A 21,542-nucleotide genomic window follows, 5' to 3' on the forward strand; every position below is an offset into this window, starting at 1 on the left:
GCATTAGTACTTAGAGTTGCTGTATAGGTATATGGCAAAGGATAGGGCACATGTACTTGATTTTCACATAGAAATGCACCTAGGACTGAAGAAACCTTTGCTGGGGAAATCTAAAAGATTAGGAAATCTAAAAGATTTCCTAAGAAGTATGCCCTAAGAAGTATGAATATACTCTAAGAAGGAGGAGGCAATAATATGCATGTATTAGTAAAACCCAACTTAGACAAAGCAAAAATTTATATTCAAGCTGTCCTATTAAGTCTTCAGGACCAATTTCACCGGCAACTTTAAGAATAATGCAAGAACAATATGCAATGAGAATAGCTGCATATTAGCTTCAGAAATTAACCCAGATTTTAACTGTTCAAATCTTTTTCTCCTTGGTCCCTGTTTTGTTTTGTTAAATAGTGGGAATCAGACAACAAGTCTTCAATGATCAGATCACCAATAATTTGTCTATTTTCAATAGACATCTACCAGGATATGAATACCACAAGTGCAGGGACTATGCTTATTAATTTGTTCATTCTATTATTCATTCATGCAAATCTATATTGTTTAACTTCCATATTTCAAGCAATATAGCAGATTTAAGTATCCACTGATATGCTAAATGGGCATAGTTCCCACCCACATAGAACTTATGGCCCAGTAACCGGGTTCAGAATACAGATATTGAATACATAACTATGCAGCTACAAATTTCAGGTGCTACAAAGGAAAATAATGTGGTGTCATGGATAACAGTATGGCTAGATTTCTATATTCGACAAAATATCAGTTAAAAAAAGGTGAAATGAAGACGTGTTTACTAAAATAAATGTGGGAAAAATTAATCACCAAAAAACTGTCAGTTATTGAAAACTCTAGAAAATAATCTTCAGTTCCAAGGATCATGATCTCTAGTTGAAGCGAGCATTGAAGAAAATGGTGGATGAGTGGGCAATATAAATATGAACACTGAGTCTATAAATCGAAAGTAATAACATTTGTTGTAGTAAACACATAAACAGAAAACTGACTTCAAAACTTCATATTAAAAAAGTTATAGAACCATAATTTATCAGTTGGAATGAGTGGTATTAATGGGGTAAAAGCTCTAGTGTCCTAATATTTTCAAAGAAAAGAGTAAAACAATAGACTAATTACAAACTTTAGTAAGTTAAATATGAATGTTATTTCTAATATTACCACAGGAGCAGAAACAAAGGGTCTAAATTTTATACTAATAACGGATGAAAACATTATTTAAAATATTCAGTAATAAAATAACAAAGAAAAGAGATAAAAACAGAGGCTACAAAGTATAAAATAATATGGTAGAAATAAATCCACAAATATTGTAATTAGGCTGAGTACAAATGGACTAAATGCTCCAGTTTAACAAAAAAGAAAACCTGGGAACAAAAAGTCTATACTGTTTATAAGGAATATATCTAAAATAAACATGGCTACGGAAAATGTTAAAAGCGATTGGATGGAAAAAGACATGCCATCAAATCCTAATAATAAGAAAAATTGACATAACTATATTAATAACCAACAAAAGTAGACTTCAGGCAAATACAGTAAGCAGAATTAAAAAGAATTACAGCAGAGCTCAGTAAAGCAGAGGCGGGTGGAAGGGGACACGGAGATGGTGGTGGCTGTTCCACAGCAGGCGTGGACCATGGAGCAGCTGCACAGCGAGCAGCTACCCAAGAAGGACATTATCAAGTTTCTACAGGACCACAGTTCAACTTCATTTCTTGCAGAACATAAGTTACTAGAAACATTAAAAATGTGACCAAGACAACTAACAAGGACCATTTGGTTACAGCCTACAACCATCTTTTTGAAAGGAAGCATTTCAAGGGTACTGAAAGTATAAGTAATGTGTCTGAACAGGTGAAAAATGTGGAGCTTAATGAAGATAAACCCAAAGAAACCAAGTCTGAAGAGACTCTGGATGAGGGTCCACCCAAACATATAAAACCCGTTCTTTAAAAAGGAGATAAAACCAACTTCCCCAAAAGGGAGATGTTGTTCACTGCTGGTATACAGGAACACTACAGGATGGGACTGTATTTGATACTAATATTCAAAAGAGTTCAAAGAAGAAGAAAAATGCCAAGCCTTTAAGTTTTAAGGTTGGAATAGACAAAGTTATCAGAGGAGGGAACGAAGCACTTTTATCCATGAGTAAAGGAGAAAAGTCTTGACTAGAGATTGAGCCAGAATGGGCTTATGGAAAAAAGGACAGCCTGATGCCAAAATTCCACCAAATGAAAAACTCATTTTTGAAGTGGAATTAGTGAATACTGACTGAAACGACAATGCTTCAGATGTAAAGACATCAGCAACAGTAAAACATGGCCTTAAAGAAACTTATGTAACTAAGTAGAGCTGGTTACTACTGTAAAGGAAGAGTCAACAGGAAAATTCAAGAACTCAGATATTGTTTACCCAATCCCCAACTTTTAATATATATAATCCATCAGAATTACCTAAAGTTTAAAGTATTTACTACAGCTGTGTAAAATATTGGTTAAGGAGAAATGACTTTCCTTTTACCTCATGTTTAAACTAAAAAGACTCAATAAAAACATATTCAATGTCTTGCAAAAAAAAAAAAAAGAATTACTTCAAAATGATTAAAGATTCAATGAGCAGAATGTATAGCAATTTAAAAATTACATGCATATATTAGCAAAGTCTCAAATTATTCAAAGCAAAATTTGACAGTAATACAATGAGAATTTGATAGATCTCTAAAGTCAGAAAGTTCAACACTCCTTTCTTAGGGATTGATAGAAAAGCATTTAAAAATATGGAGGATATAAAAAAACTGAAACACATAATTAACAAAGTTGACTCATCAACTGCAGAATGTACATTAATTTCAATCATGCACAGATCATTTATAAATATTTAACACATACCAGGGCATAAAACATGTCTAAACACAAATTCTTCCAGATAATTAGAGACTCTTTCCCAACACATTTCACAAGACCAGCATTATCCAGATAGCAAAACTAGACCAACATGTTGCAAGACAAGAAAACTGCAGAACAATATCCTTCACAAACATATGTGTAAATATGTTCAACAAAATTTTAGCAGATAATATCTAGAAATATGTAAAAAAAGATAATATGACCAATTTTGAATAATCTCAAGAATGCAAAAATGGTTTAGCATTTAAAGATCCAAGTATTCACCTTATTCACTAACAGAATACACACACACACACAAACACACACAGTAACAACAACAATAAAACGTATATATCAATAGATGTAGGGAAAAGCGTTTGACAAAACCCACACCCATTACCAATAGAAATTTCCCAGAAAACAAGGAATTGAAGAGATGTCCCTAATCTGAAAATGAATGTTGTCCTTTAAGATCATGAAAGTAAGGATATTCTCTCCCACCACTTCTATTTGACATTGTCCTAAAGATTCTAGTCAGCCCAGTAAGGTAAGACAAAACTTGAATGACAACATTATTGGAAAAGAAGTAGTAAAATAATCTTCATTTACCAAAACCAGAATGGTTTCTGTAAAATATCCTCTGGAATCTAAAATGAATAAGCTAATAAATCTAATATGGGAAGTTAATAAGGTTGTAGGATGAAAGATGAATATACAAAATCATTTGGACTTCTATGTACTAGCAATAAGTAATTGAAATAATGAAGATACCATTTACACTAGCATTAAAAATATTACTTAGAGATGAATCTGAGAAAAGTTATACAAGGTCATTAAACTGAAAAATAGATCATGGTGAGAGAAATTAAAGAAGCCCCAAAAGATGGAGATGCCATGTTCCTAGATTAGATGACACAATGTTGTTAATCTGTCATTTCTCTCTAAATTGACTTGTAGATTCAATGTAATATCAATCAAAATCCCAGGAATTTTTGGTAGGCTTATATTTGAACAGACTGATATTAACATTCATATTGAAATGTAAAGTATCCAGGGGGCCCCTGGGTGGTACAGTCAGTTAAGCGTCTGACTCTTGTTTTCTGCTCAGGTCATGGTCTCAGATTTGTGAGATCAAGCCCTGAACTCAGGGAGGAGTCTGTTGGAGTTTCTGTCTCCCTCTCCCTCTGCCCCTCCCTGTGCTGGCTGGCTCTCTCTCTCAAATAGAGAAATAAATCTTTAAAAGAAATGTAAAGTATCCAGAATAGGAAAAACAACAATGAAAATAAAAGAATAAATTTGGAGGACTTATAGTACCTTTTATTAAGAACATAAATTAACATGGGGCTCCTGGCTGGCTCAGTTGGGTAAACATCAGCTCCAGTCTTGATCTGAGGGTTGGGGGTTGAAGTTCCCCATTGGGCTTCACTCTGTACAAATTACCACATTTTGTAAACTGGTATAACATTATGTAGTAATGCTATAGTTGGGAAAGAAAACTGGTAAACTTGAAAAAACACACATATCTTGTGATTTAGTCTTTCCATTTCTAAGAGTATTCCTTATAAATCTGCATGTTTATATACAACAAGAAACAAAATGCAAGAATGTTTTTCACATTTTCCGAAAACTGAAAAGAGCCCTTCAATAGTAAAATGGATGAATGAATTGCCATATCAATAAACCATAGAATGTTACACAACAATGAAAATTAATGAACTAGTTCTATGTGCAACAATATGGCTGAAACTTATAATCTTAATAGTGAATGGGAAAGAGCAAGTTACAGAAAATATATGTAGCATAATTGCATTTATGTAGTATTCCAAACAGGTAAAACTCAAGTATTTTTCTTGGGGATGCATACACAAGAACTAAAACTAAAGAAAACAAGGAATTGTTCATAATCAGTGTCAAGGTAATGATTACCCCAAAGGAAAGGGAATGGTGGGAGGAGCTACATGTGGGAGTTCTGGAATATTGCTATTCTTTCATCTGACATATATCATATTTTCACGAGTGTTGCTTGTAGCTGTTTATTAAACTGAAAACACACTTTTACACATTTTACTAGATGTATTCGTTTATTCTATTTTATAATATAAGAGTTTAAAAAACAAAAACCACAAGGCTCTGTAAAACTTAAGGAGAGATATTTGGGTTTCTTTCCTGGCTTGGGCCAGACCTTATGATTTTAAAGCCCAAGTATTAGTCTCATATGAGGTATCATAGGACCTACCAGCCAAAGGGTTGGTTTGGGGGACAGCATATGCATTTTTAAACTTATTCCAGCACTACTCCTATGTCAAAACTTGGCTCCAAAAATCTCTATTCCTGCTTCCTGTACTCACTTATACCTACAGGCTAAAAACTCAGGTCTCTAGACGGTGGCTCACAAGTGTCAAGAGCAAATGTAATGCTACTTGGAGCTGGAGGTAAAGAGTCCTAACTGGAGTGTAACCAGTCATGATGGAACTGGTTCCACTGGCTCAGTGGAGCCTGCAGATTGTCCCTTCATGCAAACTGACAGCACCTCAGAACGCTGGATTGGTTCAGCAGTGAAGCAAGGAAAACTGTGTCCAAGTGAAAATAATCTGATACACAAAAATTCTCTAAATCATTATAATGGTAGAGAAATGTTATGGTTGGTGCAAAAGTAAGTCATTACTGGAGGCAAATGACTGAACTAAAGAAATTTGATTTCCCCTGGATTTTAACTTCATGGGTGGCTGCCTACAAGAAAACTCAATATATCTTTAAGACTTCAGCCTCTTTGCCAATTTCACTAAAATCAGCCTATAAAAACCAAATTATTTCATTCCATAAGAAAGTAGGAAAATATTGGAAGTGTCTACTTTCAATAAAAATTCAAAATTCTTTGAAGGCTATGGTTTCTTTGTCAAATTAGTTAGTAGAATCATAAATATTTCAGTTTCTTATGCATACAAAGAGGAACATCCCCAAATGAAAGAGGTCAGTGTGAGATAAAGCTTACAAAGTAAACATTCAGGAGAATTATGTTGGTCACTTGAAAAGTGCTTGATGAATGTCCACAATAGCCAAACTATGGAAAGAGCCAAGATGTCCATCAACAAAGGAATAGATAAAAAAGATGTAGTATATACACACAATGAAATATTACTCAGCCATCAGAAGGGGTGAATACTTACCATTTACATTGATATGAATGGAACTGGAGGGTATTATGTGGAACAAAATAACTCAATCAGAGAAAGACAATTATCATATGGCTTCATTCATATGTGGAATATAAGAAACAGTGCAGAGGATCATAGGGGAAGGGAGAGAAAACGAAATGGGAAGAAATCAGAGAGGGAGACAAACCATGAGAGACTCTTAACTATGGGAAAGAAACTGAAGGTTGCTGGAGAGGAGTTTGCTGGGGGGATGAGGTAACTGAGTGATGGGCATGTGATGTGATGAACACTAGGTGTTATATGCAAATGAAGAATTATTGAACTCTACATCTGAAACTAATTATGTACTATATGTTGGCTAATGGTATTTAAAGAAAAAACAAGTGCTAGCTTCTGCAATTAGAAAAAGTGACATCAAGAGAAAAAACAAGGGAAGATTCCAGTACCCATTCTGGTTTTAATTTCTGTTCCGGGCTGGCAAAGTGATGAATTTGTTGGATCTAGGGGAAATGTTACATTTTAGAAAGGATCATGGATCATCCGTGTCTCTGTTGGTGTGCCCTGGCTCAACATTCTAAAGGCAGAGTCAATAGGATATTAGGGGAGATCTAGACATGACTCCCTGAGCATTCTTCCAATGGGAAAGCAATCCACAATTACAGATTGGAAATGAAATGTGGGGAGAACGGCTCACTTAAAGAGGAAACTGCTTGTCATCATGGACCATTCCTTTCTTTCATTCATCTACCTCCTAACCAAATGTACACTTCCTAATACAGTGTTGCTGTGAATCATTCACTCAACGATTATCAATTTGCTGACAAATAGGCAACTTGTTTATTGTGGGAGAAAGCAACATTATGGGATATAAGTACTTCTTTCTGTAGTCATGATATCAGTCTACTCTATATAGATCCAAGAAGCTAGCACATCCATTTCAAACCACAAAAAATATATCTTGCTTACATTAAGATTTACCTTAATCTAGGAAGGTGACCATGAAAAATTATTAGCATGATGCTTCAGTACCTTATAAATAGTGAATGCTTTCACATCTTCCTATGACCACTTGGCCCAGGTTTAAGAAAAGCAAGAAGAAAAATAGCTCATGGGGGTAAATCTGTTGTAGTACCTTAATTACATCCCAACTCAATTGACTTGAATAAAAAGGCCCTTTACTGACTTATCTAACTGCAATCCCAAGAACAGGATGGGCTTGAGGATGACCATCAACTAGTGGCTCTAGCTCTGTTTCTGTGCAATTTTCCTGGCTGTGTCCCCGTCTAAGTAATGATTACATCTTTGTGCTGCTTCTCTCATGGAGAAAAATGCATGTAGTCGCTCCTGGCTTCACATCCATTTGCCACAAGAAAGAAGGACGAAAGAGCAAAAAAGAAAATATTCCAATCAAAGACTTCTAAGCAAGTGTCTCAAGATCATCCTGATTGGGTTGTTTATATATTACTTGTTCATCTCTGGACCACTGATTGTGGATGGAGGAATGAAGTGGATTAATTAACACAAGCCAAGAAGACTCAGCCTTGAAACCAGGCAGAGCCCATTTTCCTCACAATTTCCTAAATGAGTAAGAGCTGAAGCCTGAACCAAAAGTTAGATGTCTAAGAAAGAGAAACATTATTCTGGGAAGGCAACCGTAAAGAGAAAGAGAGAATTTAAGAAAGAAAGAAAAATAGCAATAGTTCTTCAGTTTGGCTGCACATTAGAACCATCTGGGGCATTTGTAAATCCTCATGCCCAGCTCAGAACCCCGGGCCAAATAAGTCAGAATCTCCGGAGGGAGAGGGCAGGAGTTCTTAAACCTTCACAGCTGATTCCAGTGTGACCGCCATGAGACCATTGCATTGAATGGGAAGAGTTTATTACAGGAAGACAGAACTAATATCTGTCAGCTTCTCTCCTCACGTGGGGATTTTGAAGAGAGATGAGTTGGTTTTATTCCCCAAGCTCTGGCAGCTTAAAGCCACCTGAGCTGACAGTTGTATTTCCCCTTACAAAGGGCTTACGCATAGTGGAATTTTACTTTTCTAGCCTCACAATGAACAACACAAAGGTTACAACAGTGGCTAAATCCCATGTGGGAAGCACAGAGAAGGCCATTGTTAGCACTGCTTTTCCAGAGTGACAGAAAATAGAGGGGGATTGCCGATGGGTTTAAAATACCGTTTCCTTCCCGCCACCATCAGTGGTGTTTGTAGAGTGTGCAACCCTGCCTCCCTGAGCCCAGCAGGGTCAGCTGGGGCATGGCTTTGTTTTGTTTTGTCCTCTGGTTCTCATCACTGTCCTTTCATCCATTCACTATTCATTTTCTCACTCTGTTTTTACTTTGTTCTGGATCCTGTGGCTTCCCTCCTGAGAATTTACCAGAGCTATCAGGCTGAATTACAAGGGAGAAATCAAAACCCCCTTCAGACTTTCCTGCTTTTCTTTCTTCTTTTTGGGGGGGAGGGAACAGTCTTTAGAAGAATAAAAATTTTCTTTCTTGTTTGACTTCTAAAACTGCTTGGACTTCTTGTTAGAAAGTCTTACCTTCTCTTTCAGTTTGTTTTTAAAGAAAGATTACAACAAACAAAACTTCATGACAGAGGACACAATTTTCCAGAATGCAAGAGTCATTCAGACAGTAATTCTTCAAAGGCCCATGCTGGGACACATTGTGATGAAATTATCAGAGCACCAGGAAAAGAGAAGACCCTCAAACCTTCCAGAGTGGTAACATAGTGAGTCTCAAGCAAAAGATAGGGAACTGTTGTGGTGACGGACTTCTCAATAGCAACTTTGCTAGCAGGAAGATAAGATTCTTCCAAATACTGGAGTAGACATTTCTCAAAAGTATCAGTAAGTGTGAGGTGTATTGTAAGCAGGTTTGGAAACAAGAACATAGGAAACGTCAAGTGATCAGAAAGCAAGAAGAGCACATCTAGTAGAGTCACCTTAATGGGTGAGGGAACCAGATCCCAGAGCGCCAGCAAGTTTCAAGAGGTTTAAGGGTCTTTAATCTAGTACTTCACCATCAATGGAAATCAGCTGCTTCCTACATTTTGCTATATTCTCTCTCCTCTTCTGATTATCTGTCTTCCTTTTCACTCCTTCCTTTATACCTGTTGGTTTTTCAATTTCTTTTTCTTATATAAGTTGCTGGTCTTTTAAACATGCATTGGTTCAAGTTTTTGAGAGACGAAACTTGATTCCTTCTGCTTCTCTTTTCATGACAAGGCACATTATAGGTTGTTGTGGATTAATCGGGTTCTCATCCCTAATTATCAACTGAAGAAGATAGGAGGATATAATACATTTAAAACTGCGACAAATTTGTCTTGTGTGGCAAGGGGTATGAACAAGGCATTTTTACTTTGAGCAGTGGCCCTTTAACAGTATCTCCTGAGAGCTTATTAGACATGCAAATTTGGAGGGCTTCTCCCCAGGTCTACTTACTCAGAAACTCTGAGGGTGAATGTCAGTCATCTGTATTTTGGCAAGCCCTATGAGTGATTCTGATACACACTAGCATTTGAAAACCAGAGCCTTAGCAGGGTCTATCACAATATTATTGAATATTTCATTTACATAATCTCTCTGTATCTAAAGTTTTCTACTGGTAAGAGGCAACATTACTTCCCTTTTTTTTTTTTTTTTTTTTCTGAAAATGTAATGGAATTTTGTATATTATCTTTTCTTAGCTATGGGTTGTGCATGGATGGAAAGCAGGTGTATAGTTAGATGAATGCACATTCTCCAGTGAGACAACACTAATACACACAAAACTTCCAGCACATTATACAAATGCTATATGTAGCAACAAAAGTTTCCTTGCATGTTTCCAGCTATGAGAAACTCATTCCTTTTGGTTTAATTTGACCAGTTCTCCCAGTCAAACATCCATACTCCTCCCACTAGAGTAAGACAGAATGAATTTAGATTTGACTCTCACTTACTGAGAATCTAGTATATGCCTCATTATCTCTTTTAGATCTCCCAATTACTCTTTGTATTAGGCATTTTTACATCCGTTCTGTGTGTAAGTCCTTGGAACCTTTGTAGACACCCTTATGTATTTCTTTCCAAGCAAAACAACCCTAGTTCTGTCAGTTGCTTCTTATATGATACAGTTTTAAAGCCTTTCAAAATTCTCTTGCTTTCCCTAGATGCACAGTTCCTCATATTTCAATATTTAAATATTACACATGTAAGCAATGGTCTGACTCATGTGGCATATTACCTCTTTTATTCTGGACAGAGTATTCCTATTAGAGAAATTTAAAATTATCCTCAATTCCCAACCATGTAACTGTGGTTCATATAAACTGATGTCATCACAGGTCTCCCCTGACATGATTTTTTTTTAAACTGAAGTGTATTTTACATCTGTTCCTATTAAATATCATTTTAGTAGTTTTAGTCATCATTCCAATCTGTCATGATTTCTTTGAACTTTGATTCTATCTTCCTTTCTTTTTATTAGCTATTCCTCCCATATGTCTATCATCTGCGAAGCTTATAATCGTGCTTTTATGTCTTTGTTAAAGTTGTTGATAAAAATGTTGAGTAGAACAGATTCCCATAATAATGCACATAATACTAATATTTTATATTTGCATGGTGCTAAAGCATTCACAAAGCAGATTCATATACATAATCTCATTTGATACTATAATCCTGGATGGTAGGAAGTGCAAACTTATTTGCTTTTCCTCTCATTATGGATAAAGAAATGATGCTAAGAGAACATGAGTCACACCACTACTGGTAGAGTTAGTAGTATAACTTAGATGTTTTAAGGGTGTTTTGTTTAAGAAGGCAGCAGGAACCCACATGTGAAGGAAAGGCTTGTGGGGTTGGGGACAACTAGCAGCCAAAATGAAGGCGAAGATGCTGAGCCAGAACCCGGACAACTATGTCCGAGAAATCAAGCTGGACTTACAAAGAATTCCAAGAAACTGTGATCCTACTTACATTTTTTTGAGGTCCCACAAGAATACTTAAGAGCTTTAAATGCACCAAACTGGAATGTGTATTTGCGAAACCATTGTTTGCTTTCCTGGATGGTCACTGAGATGGAGTCAGTTTTGGCAGAGCATCCAAAGACAAAGGCTGCTGCCCTTCCTGGGGCATGTGATGGAGAGGTTAGAATCTGGAACTTGACTAGATGAAAATGTATCTGTAGGGCACCTGGGTGGCTCAGTGGATTAAGCCTCTGCCTTCAGCTCAGGTCATGATCTCAGGGTCCTGGGATGGAGGCCCACATCGGGCTCTCTGCTCAGCAGGGAGCCTGCTTCCCCCTCCCCCCTGCCTGCCTCTCTGCCTACTTACGATCTCTCTCTCTATGTCAAATAAATAAGTAAAATCTTTTTAAAAAAAGAAAATGTATCTGTATGATGCAAGCACATGAGGGTTTTGTACAAAGAATATGTGCTAACTTTTGTGGGACTTCTTTTTCTACCATTGGTGATGACAAAACTGTGGAGCAGTGGGAAATGGATGGACCAGGCAATGGGGGAAGAGGAGAAACCACTGCATATCACATTAGGAAAGACAGTGTGTGTGGGAATTGATCATCACTGGAAAGAAACTGTTATTGCTTCATGTGGACAGCAAGTAAACATTTGGGATAAACAAAGAACAAGTCCTATATGTCCAATGACCTGGAGATTCAACAGTATAACTAGTATTAAAGTTAAACCAATTGAGATGTTTATCTTAGAAAGTTGTGCTTCTAACAGGAATATAGAACTATATGATCTGAGGCATGCCAGTCCTCTGAAAAAGGTCATCTTCGATTTGAGAACAAATACAATTTATTGGAGCTTTATGGAAGCTTTCATTTTTACTGCTGCAAATGATTAGAATGGTATAGTTTTGATATGCATGTACTGGACATTCCCCTAATGGTACATATGGATCATGCATCTGTGGGGCTTGATATGGATTAATTTCCCACTGGGGAAGAGTTATGTCTGCTAGTTTTGATAAATCTATTTGAATCCTATGGACAAAAGTAGAAGCAGGGAAGTTATCACACAAAGAGAAGGCAACATGTTATCTATGTAAAATGGACTTCTGACAGCAAATATATTATATGTGGGTCTGATGAAATGAACATTTGTCTATGTAAAGCTAAGCTTCTGAAAAATTGGGTATGCTTCCTTCATGAGAAAAAGCAGCCAAAGATTATAACCAGAAGTTGAAGAAGACATTTCAGTATCATTCTCATATAAAGCACATTGCTTATCACTGACATCTACCAAAATCTGTCTACAACCAGATTCAGGAACAGTGCATCATGAAAGAAGCTCATCAGTGAAAGGAAGTGAATGGTCTCAAACATAGCAGGATTTGTGTTGATCGTGTCAGAGAAAAAGAAACACATAGTGGGGGGCGCCTGGGTGGCTCAGTGGGTTAAAGCCTCTGCCTTCGGCTCAGGTCATGATCCCAGGGTCCTGGGATCGAGCCCCGCATTGGGCTCTCTGCTCTGCAGGGAGCCTGCTTCCTCCTCTCTCTCTCTGCCTGCCTCTCTGCCTACTTGTGATCTCTGTCTGTCAAACAAATAAATAAAAATCTTTAAAAAAAAAAAAAAGAAACACGTAGTGGCAGTTGTGAAATAACCCTTGATACTCCTACCAATCCTGATATATAATTGTTTGTTGCATTTTTATTTTTTTATTTTTTAAAAGATTTTATTTATTTATTTATTTGACGGAGAAGACACAGCGAGAGCAGGAACACAAGCAGAGGGAGTGAGAGAGGGAGAAACAGGCTTCCTGCAGAGCAGGGAGCCCGATTTGGGGCTAGATCCCAGAACCCTGGGATCATGACCTGAGCTGAAGGCAGAGGCTTAACAACGGAGCCACTGAGGCTCCCCTGTTGGTTGCATTTTTAAAATTTATTTATTTATTTACTTGAGAGAGAGAAAGATCGAGAAGGAAGGGGGAAGGAGCAAAGGCAGAAGGATAAGAGGATAATATGGATAACTCCATATTGAGTGCAGAACATAATGAGGGGCTTGATTCCACAACTCTGAGATCATGATCTAAGCCAAAATCAAGAGTTAGAGGAAGCTTAACCAACTGAGGCACTCAGGTGCCCCTATTTGTTACATTTTGATTTGCAAACTCTGCAAGTAGAAGTACTGGCTTTTCTGAGCCACTAAGGGTAATGGAGAAAAGATGAGAGCAGAGCTGAGTTTTCTTGGACAAGCACAAGTTAGCCAGATGGACATGAGGGATAAAGGGCATTCCAGGTCAGAAGAGTAATTATACAATGAACAGAGGTATGAGTGTTTGGAATATGATGGAGAATTAGACAGAGACACACAATTTAGAAATGTTTTCTTTTACTGATGGTATCGCCCTACTCGTAATGTTAATTAACCATGTCCTGATGAAAATCTTAAATATCTTTAATTTTTTTAAGAGGAAACATCAACACTTCAATTATTTCCTTTTGACGTTTTTGCATTTAATTTCTCTGGATTTTAGATTTAAGAAACTAAGATGGTAAATTAAGAAAAAAAAGGAAAGTTGTGTCTTGATTGATTTACCTAACTTTATTTGCATAGCTATGTACATTTTAAAATAGAGCACAACATCAAAACAAACAATAATATCCCTACCATGTTATGCAGAGGTATGATTACACAATTTAAAACTCAATTTTATTGTGCATACATGAAGACTGGTTTTTGATTGCTCAGGTTTTTTTCCCAAACTCATAACAATTTCATTCTTCATCTTAAAGTTCTAAGGTTCAACTATATTTGAATTATCATAAAAGAAATCATAAGTATTTTCTCTGTAGGAAAATATCCCCCCATACTTCATAACCGGAAAATGACTAAAGCAATTTGTACACTAAAAATGGGGGGAACCTTTTTGTTCTCAGACAAGGGCAAGGGAGCTTGAGAATCAAAGAAGAGTTTCTTGAAAGAAGAGGTTAAACAGGTCAAAAAAGAAGGTGATAGTGGATGTTGTTTTGAAATGCTGACAATAGCAACCCTTCTTACTTGCCTCCAGTTACATGGTCTCAAATAAAGCTGTCAGAGGCTAGCATCCCAGGATCTCTCTGCAGACCCTCTTTAAGAGCCATAAAGACCCAGTGTTCTCCATCGACTTGCTTCTACTTTAGAGTGAGAGAAACACACACGATGAAAGGAAGGTTAAAATCTAAGGCAGACAACAAGGAAGCAGCTGAAAGGGCTTGTTCACCCTGCAGTATAATGAAAGATGTTGGTTCTGAGGTGGAACTTATACTTTTTCAGAGACTTCTGGTTGCCTAGAAGTTTGCAATCAAAGAGGAGTCAGAGTCTGATGTGGTTGCAAGGGAGCGGTGCCCATTTTGCATCACTCCCCCATGATAGAAGGGCCACACAAGGCACATGTATTGAATTGGGAACCTCTGGGAAGTTCCCCAACAGAAGGCTTCCAGTTGTGTGTGCCGAAGCAGTCAACTCCAAAGGGACCTGGCATTCCTACTATAAACAAACGTGACTGAGACTCGTGGCCTTTTCCTGCCACTTCTGTTCTGTTCTTTGCCAGACAGCTCTGGCATGTACCTGTCTGTGTACACAGAGCAGTTTACCATGTTGTGAGGAAACCTCAAAGTCTAACTGTCTATGAAATGGGTTTGATTAAAGATCTGTGGACCTCCTAATCATACTATATGAGACAGTCTTATCTAGAAAATGAGCCCACATTTAAATGGGACCTCAGTTAGGTATGAATAACAGTATAGATATTGAAAACCACTAGCACATTTCAAAATAGGAGTGTGTGGAACAAAAATATAGCCTTAAGAAGATATGGACACATTCAACATTAGATAGCATGCACTGAAATATTAATAGACTTAAAGTTAAGATGATAATAGGTGTCATACACCAAAGCTGAACGTAAAGACAGACAAGAACTTGGTGAAGAAGAATCAGAGTTCACACAGTCACTGGTTGATTTATTGCTAGTATACTGACTGAACTTAATTAAAATGGAATAGCTTTCTTTAAGTGAGAAATTTCTGTTTCATCACCCTTTGCTTGTGTTTTGAATTGAGACCCTGACATTTACTGTAGATAAGGTCACAGTGTTGAGCAAAACTGAATAGTGACTCTATGTCCATCAGGGACCTCTGTGCAAGAGTAAGAACGGTGAAACACCAAAGGGACACCAAACACATCCTTTACCTAGATCCCCCTTTTGGTAACATTTTGCTGCTTTTGCTTTATCTCTGAAGATATTTTGAGTAGAAGAAAATTCCAATGATACTGGATGCTTGAATGACTTTCCTGAAAATCTAAAAGAGATGCTGTTCTACCCATTCCCATTTCTTTACTTCCTTACTTGATCTTTGCTGCACTGGCAGGCTCTTTCCTCTCTGACCATCTAATGGAAACTGCTCTCCCAGGAGGCCTCAACATCCCACCTTTATCTGGGGTTATTTCCTGAATTTGTCTCCCTCTTTACAGGTCCAGTGTGTCATTATGGAGTTCTTTGCAATCTGAGTCCTGCTTCCACATTTTCTGCTCTTATTCTTATTCTGCCTTATTCTTTCCCTTCTGTCTCCATATGCTTGCTCAATTTTCACCCCCAGCCCCCACAAACCTCTCTCTACCCGCTGCCCCTCCCATCTGGAAGCAGTCCTCCCCCAGTTCCATTAGTATTAAAAACTATCCTTATCCAGTCCACACTTCTGACTGTACTGCATCATGCTCTCTCCTACCGGAAGTGCACATTTGCCTTTTATCACATCCAGATGAGATCACCCTTCAATCCCCAGTATTTTTAGGGAAAGGGAGGGTTTTATTACAATTTTTAATCTGATATTCATGGCTTTTCCGCTGAAAATTTGGCTCTCCGTTGTCAAGGAGAAAAAGTATTGTTCAGGATTCTAGAAGCCTAGAGCTTCCACTTTTCCTTCTCTGTGTTGAAATGTTAGGTGGAGTGTGAATTTTAATGAACATGGCTGAAAGGAGGTAATGGGTCAAGAAAAGAGGGAACCAGTTGCAGTTTGGGTTAGACTCTAACAAATGCTCCTAGCTTCTTTGCCACTTAAAATTCTTGGAGGACAATTGTTGGTCTTAAGTACAAATAACTTTCTTTGCCGGGACATATTCAAGGGGTTACATTTTTCCTTTCATCCTAGATACTTAAATGATGCACTGAGAATGTGGAACGTTGTGATATGCCAATTGAGCTGTTGTCTATTCATATCCTTGAATAGCTCTTTAAATTTAGGTACTGCTGGCCATCAGTTTGCTTGCCTGCAAAATGAGGACATTGGATTTGAGTATTTCAAATGTCTAATTCATTCATAAATGTGTGCATAACAATTCTGAAGCATGTTGAAGGGTAGAGTTAGGAACTCTTTCCTTGGAAGAGGAAAGTGTCAAAATGAGACAAGGAGGATTTAACTCTCCTTGTTTCTACCTGGAATTATCCTACTGTAACAAAGAGAAGGCAAGCTGACTATAAGTACATCTGCCTTCCAAATGAAATAGGGTAAAATTATTTCTATATACTATTTCTTTCCTCTCATGAAGATTTCTTTTCCTCTCTTTAAGGAAATCTCAAAGTTTCTTTCAGGTCATTTGTGTTCTTTGAGGGGAAGCGTGGAAAAGTCTGTTGCTTGGCAATATCCCCTAGTGAATCTTTGGGTACTCAAATAGCAGGGTCTGAGCTGGATAGGCTGCTGTCCATAATAAAGTGAAGGAAGGTGTCCTCTCTGGGAGGTTACAGGAAAAATCCCCAGAAAACAGTGAAGCACGGTATTCTTAGACAGCCAGGCAGTAGACTGAAGCGGACACCTGTCACGTCAACACTTAAGAAAAGTCTGCTTCATGCAAATGCCTTACGTGAGAAGGTTTGAATAAAAACAAAAAAAACCAAACAAACAAAAAAAAAAACAGCTAGAGGAAGTGAGACCTGAATAAGATCCTAGTTCACGGGAAGATAGGACTCAAAACTAGAAGGGATTATTTGCAAACATTTTGAAATAAAGGCACATAAAGAACATGTCTTATTTACCTATTGGTCTATGGTTTATAAAGAAAATTACCACCTATGGGGCACACCTTTCCCATACCTTATGTTCTTGTGCCTAAAAGTTGTAGGAAGCCCCACATATGTGAACATGCTTGCCTTTTAAATGAGGCATAATCAACTGTGAAAGGTTCATGCTCCAGTTTGTAAACTATGAGGACTAATTTGGTATAATCCATATAATATAACACATTACAAAGGAAGACATTTAAATATCATAACTTTTATCTGTAATGTAGACTTAATCCCATTTTATTGTATTGCTTTTTCCCAGCTGTAATGTTGACGTCATGATAAATGTTCTAATCTATGAGCACACCCTCAAACATTTTTCATCCCTTTAGAAACTTAGGAGCTGTTGCGGGTGATAATCAATACTAGATGGGACTGTTGAATTACTTGATATCATAGCTTTTTAAAAAAATACTAAGTTTTATTGAAAATATATTCATGATGCCTTAGTACAGTACCTAGCACATGGTAATTGTGCAGTAAGTATTAGGTATTGCCAATATTATTAAGTTTGAAGTTAGTATTGGATAACCAAGTATGATCCTTTTTACAACTTTCTTCTAACTAAAACCAAACAGCTCTTTAAGGTAAACATCATTATTCTAGTTTCATAGAAAAGGAGCTTGAGGTTCAAATAACCCAAGTGTTACTTACTTTCCTATGTTTTAATAAATAGAAAATGGCAAAGAGACTGTTCAAATCCAAAGCAAATTCCTTCCATGATACACAGTTTTCAGAATTCAGGCTGCCTCCACTAGAGAAGAAGTGATTTTTGGTGGAATGCAGAAAAACATTAAAAATATTTAATAGGTTTAATTAATTTAATATATGTTATGGATTTGGGGGTATAGCAATGATCATAAAAATATTCTTAAAATTTTTTTATCAGTGTAAAAATGTACATTAAACTTAAAAATATGTATTCATACTAATACAACTCTAGAACAAGTCACAAAAGAGGCATTTGAACAGCTGAAATTTATTCTTTTATTTATTCTTATTTATTTATTTATTTTGAATGGCTGAAACTCAGCTCACACAGCAGTGAATCACATTTCCTGGACTTTTCGAAATTCTCTCTTCAGGAACTCACTGATGGCTTGGGAACTAGGAAAATCTACCCACACACATACACAAAACATCTTACCTTAAAATATCCCTAAAAAATTTTGTCTATTAAATTGTTATTGTCAAGGAAATACCACTCTAAAAGCAAGTTAAGCTTCTTATATGCCGTAGTGTCACCATTCCCTCTCTCCCCTCACTTGCTACTTCTTAGACGCTTCTCTAAGCTACAGCCTCACTGGGACGACTCCAGGCATCAGAGGAAGTTGTCTGAGCACCTGAGGGACTTGATCCACTCCAAATGTTAATTTTATTCGGGCCTTCACTTTCTTTCTTCTTTTTTTTAGAAGAGGTGCAAAGAAACCTTTTTTTTTTTTTTTAAGATTTTATTTATTTATTTGACAGACAGAGATCACAAGTAGGCAGAGAGAGAGGAGGAAGCAGGCTTCCCGCTGAGCAGAGAGCCCGAGGCAGGGATGAATCCCAGAACCCTGGGATCGTGACCTGAGCTGAAGGTAGAGGCTTTAACCCACTGAGCCACCCAGGCGCCCTGGGCCTTCACTTTCTAGGAGGAACATCCTGCCAGAGTAGCATGGGCCAATATGTGCCCTTGTTTTCTGTGTGTAGAAGGCACACAGATATCCCCCAGCTGCTGTTACTCATGGGCTCCCCTTCAATGTCGGCTGGACCTGGTGATTTGTATCTATTGGGTAGAATCTGACAAAAGTGGTAGGATGTCACTTCGATGGAATTATATTACAGAAAAAACTGTGACTTCCATCTTGCTGCACTGTCTTGCCTTTGACTTCTCTATTTGTACTTTGCTGAAGCAAGCTGCCATGCTGGAGAGGCCCACCTCACAAGGTGACTGAGGACCGCCTTCAAGGAACTGACACTCTCAGTCCAATACCCATGGCAATGGTGTCCTGCCAGTATTTTTCTCCAGTTGAGGCTTAGATTCAGTAGGCACTGCCTTCACTGAGTTGTGTCCATGGGAGGTCCTGAAGGAAAAAAACCCAGCCGTACTGTGCCTAGAGTCCTGACCTACAGAAACTGAAAAATAAATGTAGTTGTTTCAAGCTACTGAGCTTGGGAGTAGCAATAGATAACTAATATACTGCCTTACTAAATTAGATTTTAAAAAGGTCACATTGTGGACCTTCTCTGTACTCATGGCTGTATTTTACTCACTTAGGGAGAATTTGTCATCAGATATATTTTACTGACCTTTAACTTCCTGCAAGATATTCCTCATTTCTAATCCCACCAATCCCACCTCCAGTTATTTCTGGAAGATACCCAGGATGTTTTTTCTCTCACATTTTCTTATGAATAAGTCTCATTAGCTACAGGGAGGGTTTCTGTCTTTTCTTCCTATCTGTCCATAGCCATCTGCTGCTGAGCTCTCTTATAAATCTGGGGAAGAATTTGCCAGCCCTGCTTTTAGTAGAGAACAATTCAACTGCCCCACTCCAGGAATTTCTACCCTGTCTGTGCACTGATGTAGAGGCTCCTAGAGTCTTCCAGTGTGTCAGGACAATATGGGAAATGCTCTGGGGTCCTTGACAAGCTGAAACAGTTCCAATTCCTGGGTTGAAGGAGGAAGAAAGCCTATTTACCCATTGCTTACTTTAAGCTTTTCTTCTTTTATTATATGAACATTTAAAGCCATAAATATTCTTTTAAGCATAGCCTTAAAGACATATCACAGATTTTGAGGAGATTTTTTTCTTCTCTTTTTAACTTCACTCTCTTTTCCCTTTGTGATTCCATTTGGATTGCTTCTATTGCTATGTCTTCAAGTTCACTGTTAGTTTTTCTTCGGCCTTGTCTAATTTCAGTGTTTTTAATTTCAGATATGGTGTTGTTTTAGCTTTGGGAAATTATTGTTTTTCATATGCCTTCCATTTCTCTCCTCATTACACTCATGTTTTCTTTTAAATCCTTGAACATATTTATAATATCTCTTTTAAAATTCTTGTCTACTAATTCCAACACCTCTAATTTTTTCTGACTCTGTCTCTACTGACTGATTTTCTTCTGATTATGGGTACATTTTCTTGCTTCTTTCATCCTAGTAGTTTTTGAATGCTTATTAGATAATATAGAAATTAAATTTTAGAGTTTCTGGATTCCGTAGGCTTCTTTTAAAGAATATTGAGATTTATTTAGGCAAACATTTAAAATTACTTGCTAATCAACTTGATCATTTTAAAGCTTGCTTTAAGCTTAAGCCTTGTTTATTAGCTTAAACCTAGAGTACCCTTTAATCTATCTTGACTATGAAAGCAGGACATTCTGAGACCTCTACTTAATGTTCCAGTGAGGACTCCCCTCTTGCTTGTTTGCAGATAAACCTGTGTGATCTTTAGGAACTGTTTAGATTACAACTCTTTTGTAGCTGATTTTTTTCTAGTGGTTGTTCTTTACTTAGTCTTATGAAGACCTGTCCATACACGTTTAGCTTATATTCTGCCAGTGCCTCAAGGAACCCCTGTGCAATTTCTGGCTAACATCCTCCTCTCTGGTACTCTCCCCCCTGCAAAGTCCAACCACCCCAGACCCCTCAACTCTGCAAAATCACTGCACTCTTCTTGGATTTCTCTTTCCTGTTCTTGACTATCATTCAATACCCATCATTTGTTTACCTTTTCTCAAAGGCTAAAGTCTAGCCTATTGTATAATGTCTGAAAATAGTTGTTTTCTATTTTGTGCAGTTTTATATTTTATACAATTTTTTAGTTGTTTTGGCTGGAGAGTAAGATTCTGCCACATTGGTTCCTAAACAGAGATTTTCTGTGTCCTAATATCTTAGAAGAGATGAACAGCAACTGGTTTATCAGTTTTCATTTCTCTTCCCCTTAGAATAAGACCTAAGTTCATTGGGATTCAGCTGGAGGGCAAGTCCAAGTGATAGGCAGCAAGTTATATTCAGAATTACTCCTCTCTTTTACAACAGTGCTTTGCTGTTAGTCCAAGCATTCTGTCTATTCATTCCTTCCTTTAAAATGGTTCTCCATTCAAGAGTTTTAGTATTCAAGCAAATAGACACGGTCAGGCCAGGGACACCTGTCTGCCAGATTAGCCCAAACATGCTTGCATCTAAGCATGGGGTATAGCTCAGGCTTAGGAGTTCTAACCTCCCTCCTAAATCTTTATACACTTATGATTCTTCCTTTGTTTTGATCAGATATAAAATGACACTCTGGCTCCTCCTTCCTCCCATTATGCATTTGAGGTAGGCGAAAGAACTCCTCCTTTTCAATTATTTTCTTTAGAAACTTGCCTATAGAAGATGGCCAGTTTTGATATTCACCTCCTGTGTGTATGTTAGGGGAAAGAACCTG

The 21,542-nt window shown here is 37.4% G+C and overlaps 2 pseudogenes; both read left to right on the plus strand.

Moving 5' to 3' along the window:
- The first annotated feature begins 1,636 nt into the window (after positions 1 to 1,636).
- Positions 1,637 to 2,308, plus strand: LOC123940927 (annotated as a pseudogene).
- Positions 2,309 to 10,948: 8,640 nt separating this feature from the next.
- LOC123940734 lies at positions 10,949 to 15,581 on the plus strand (annotated as a pseudogene).
- Positions 15,582 to 21,542: the final 5,961 nt, after the last annotated feature.

This window comes from Meles meles, chromosome 4, assembly GCF_922984935.1.
Source record: "Meles meles chromosome 4, mMelMel3.1 paternal haplotype, whole genome shotgun sequence".
Taxonomy (NCBI): Eukaryota; Metazoa; Chordata; class Mammalia; order Carnivora; family Mustelidae; genus Meles; species Meles meles.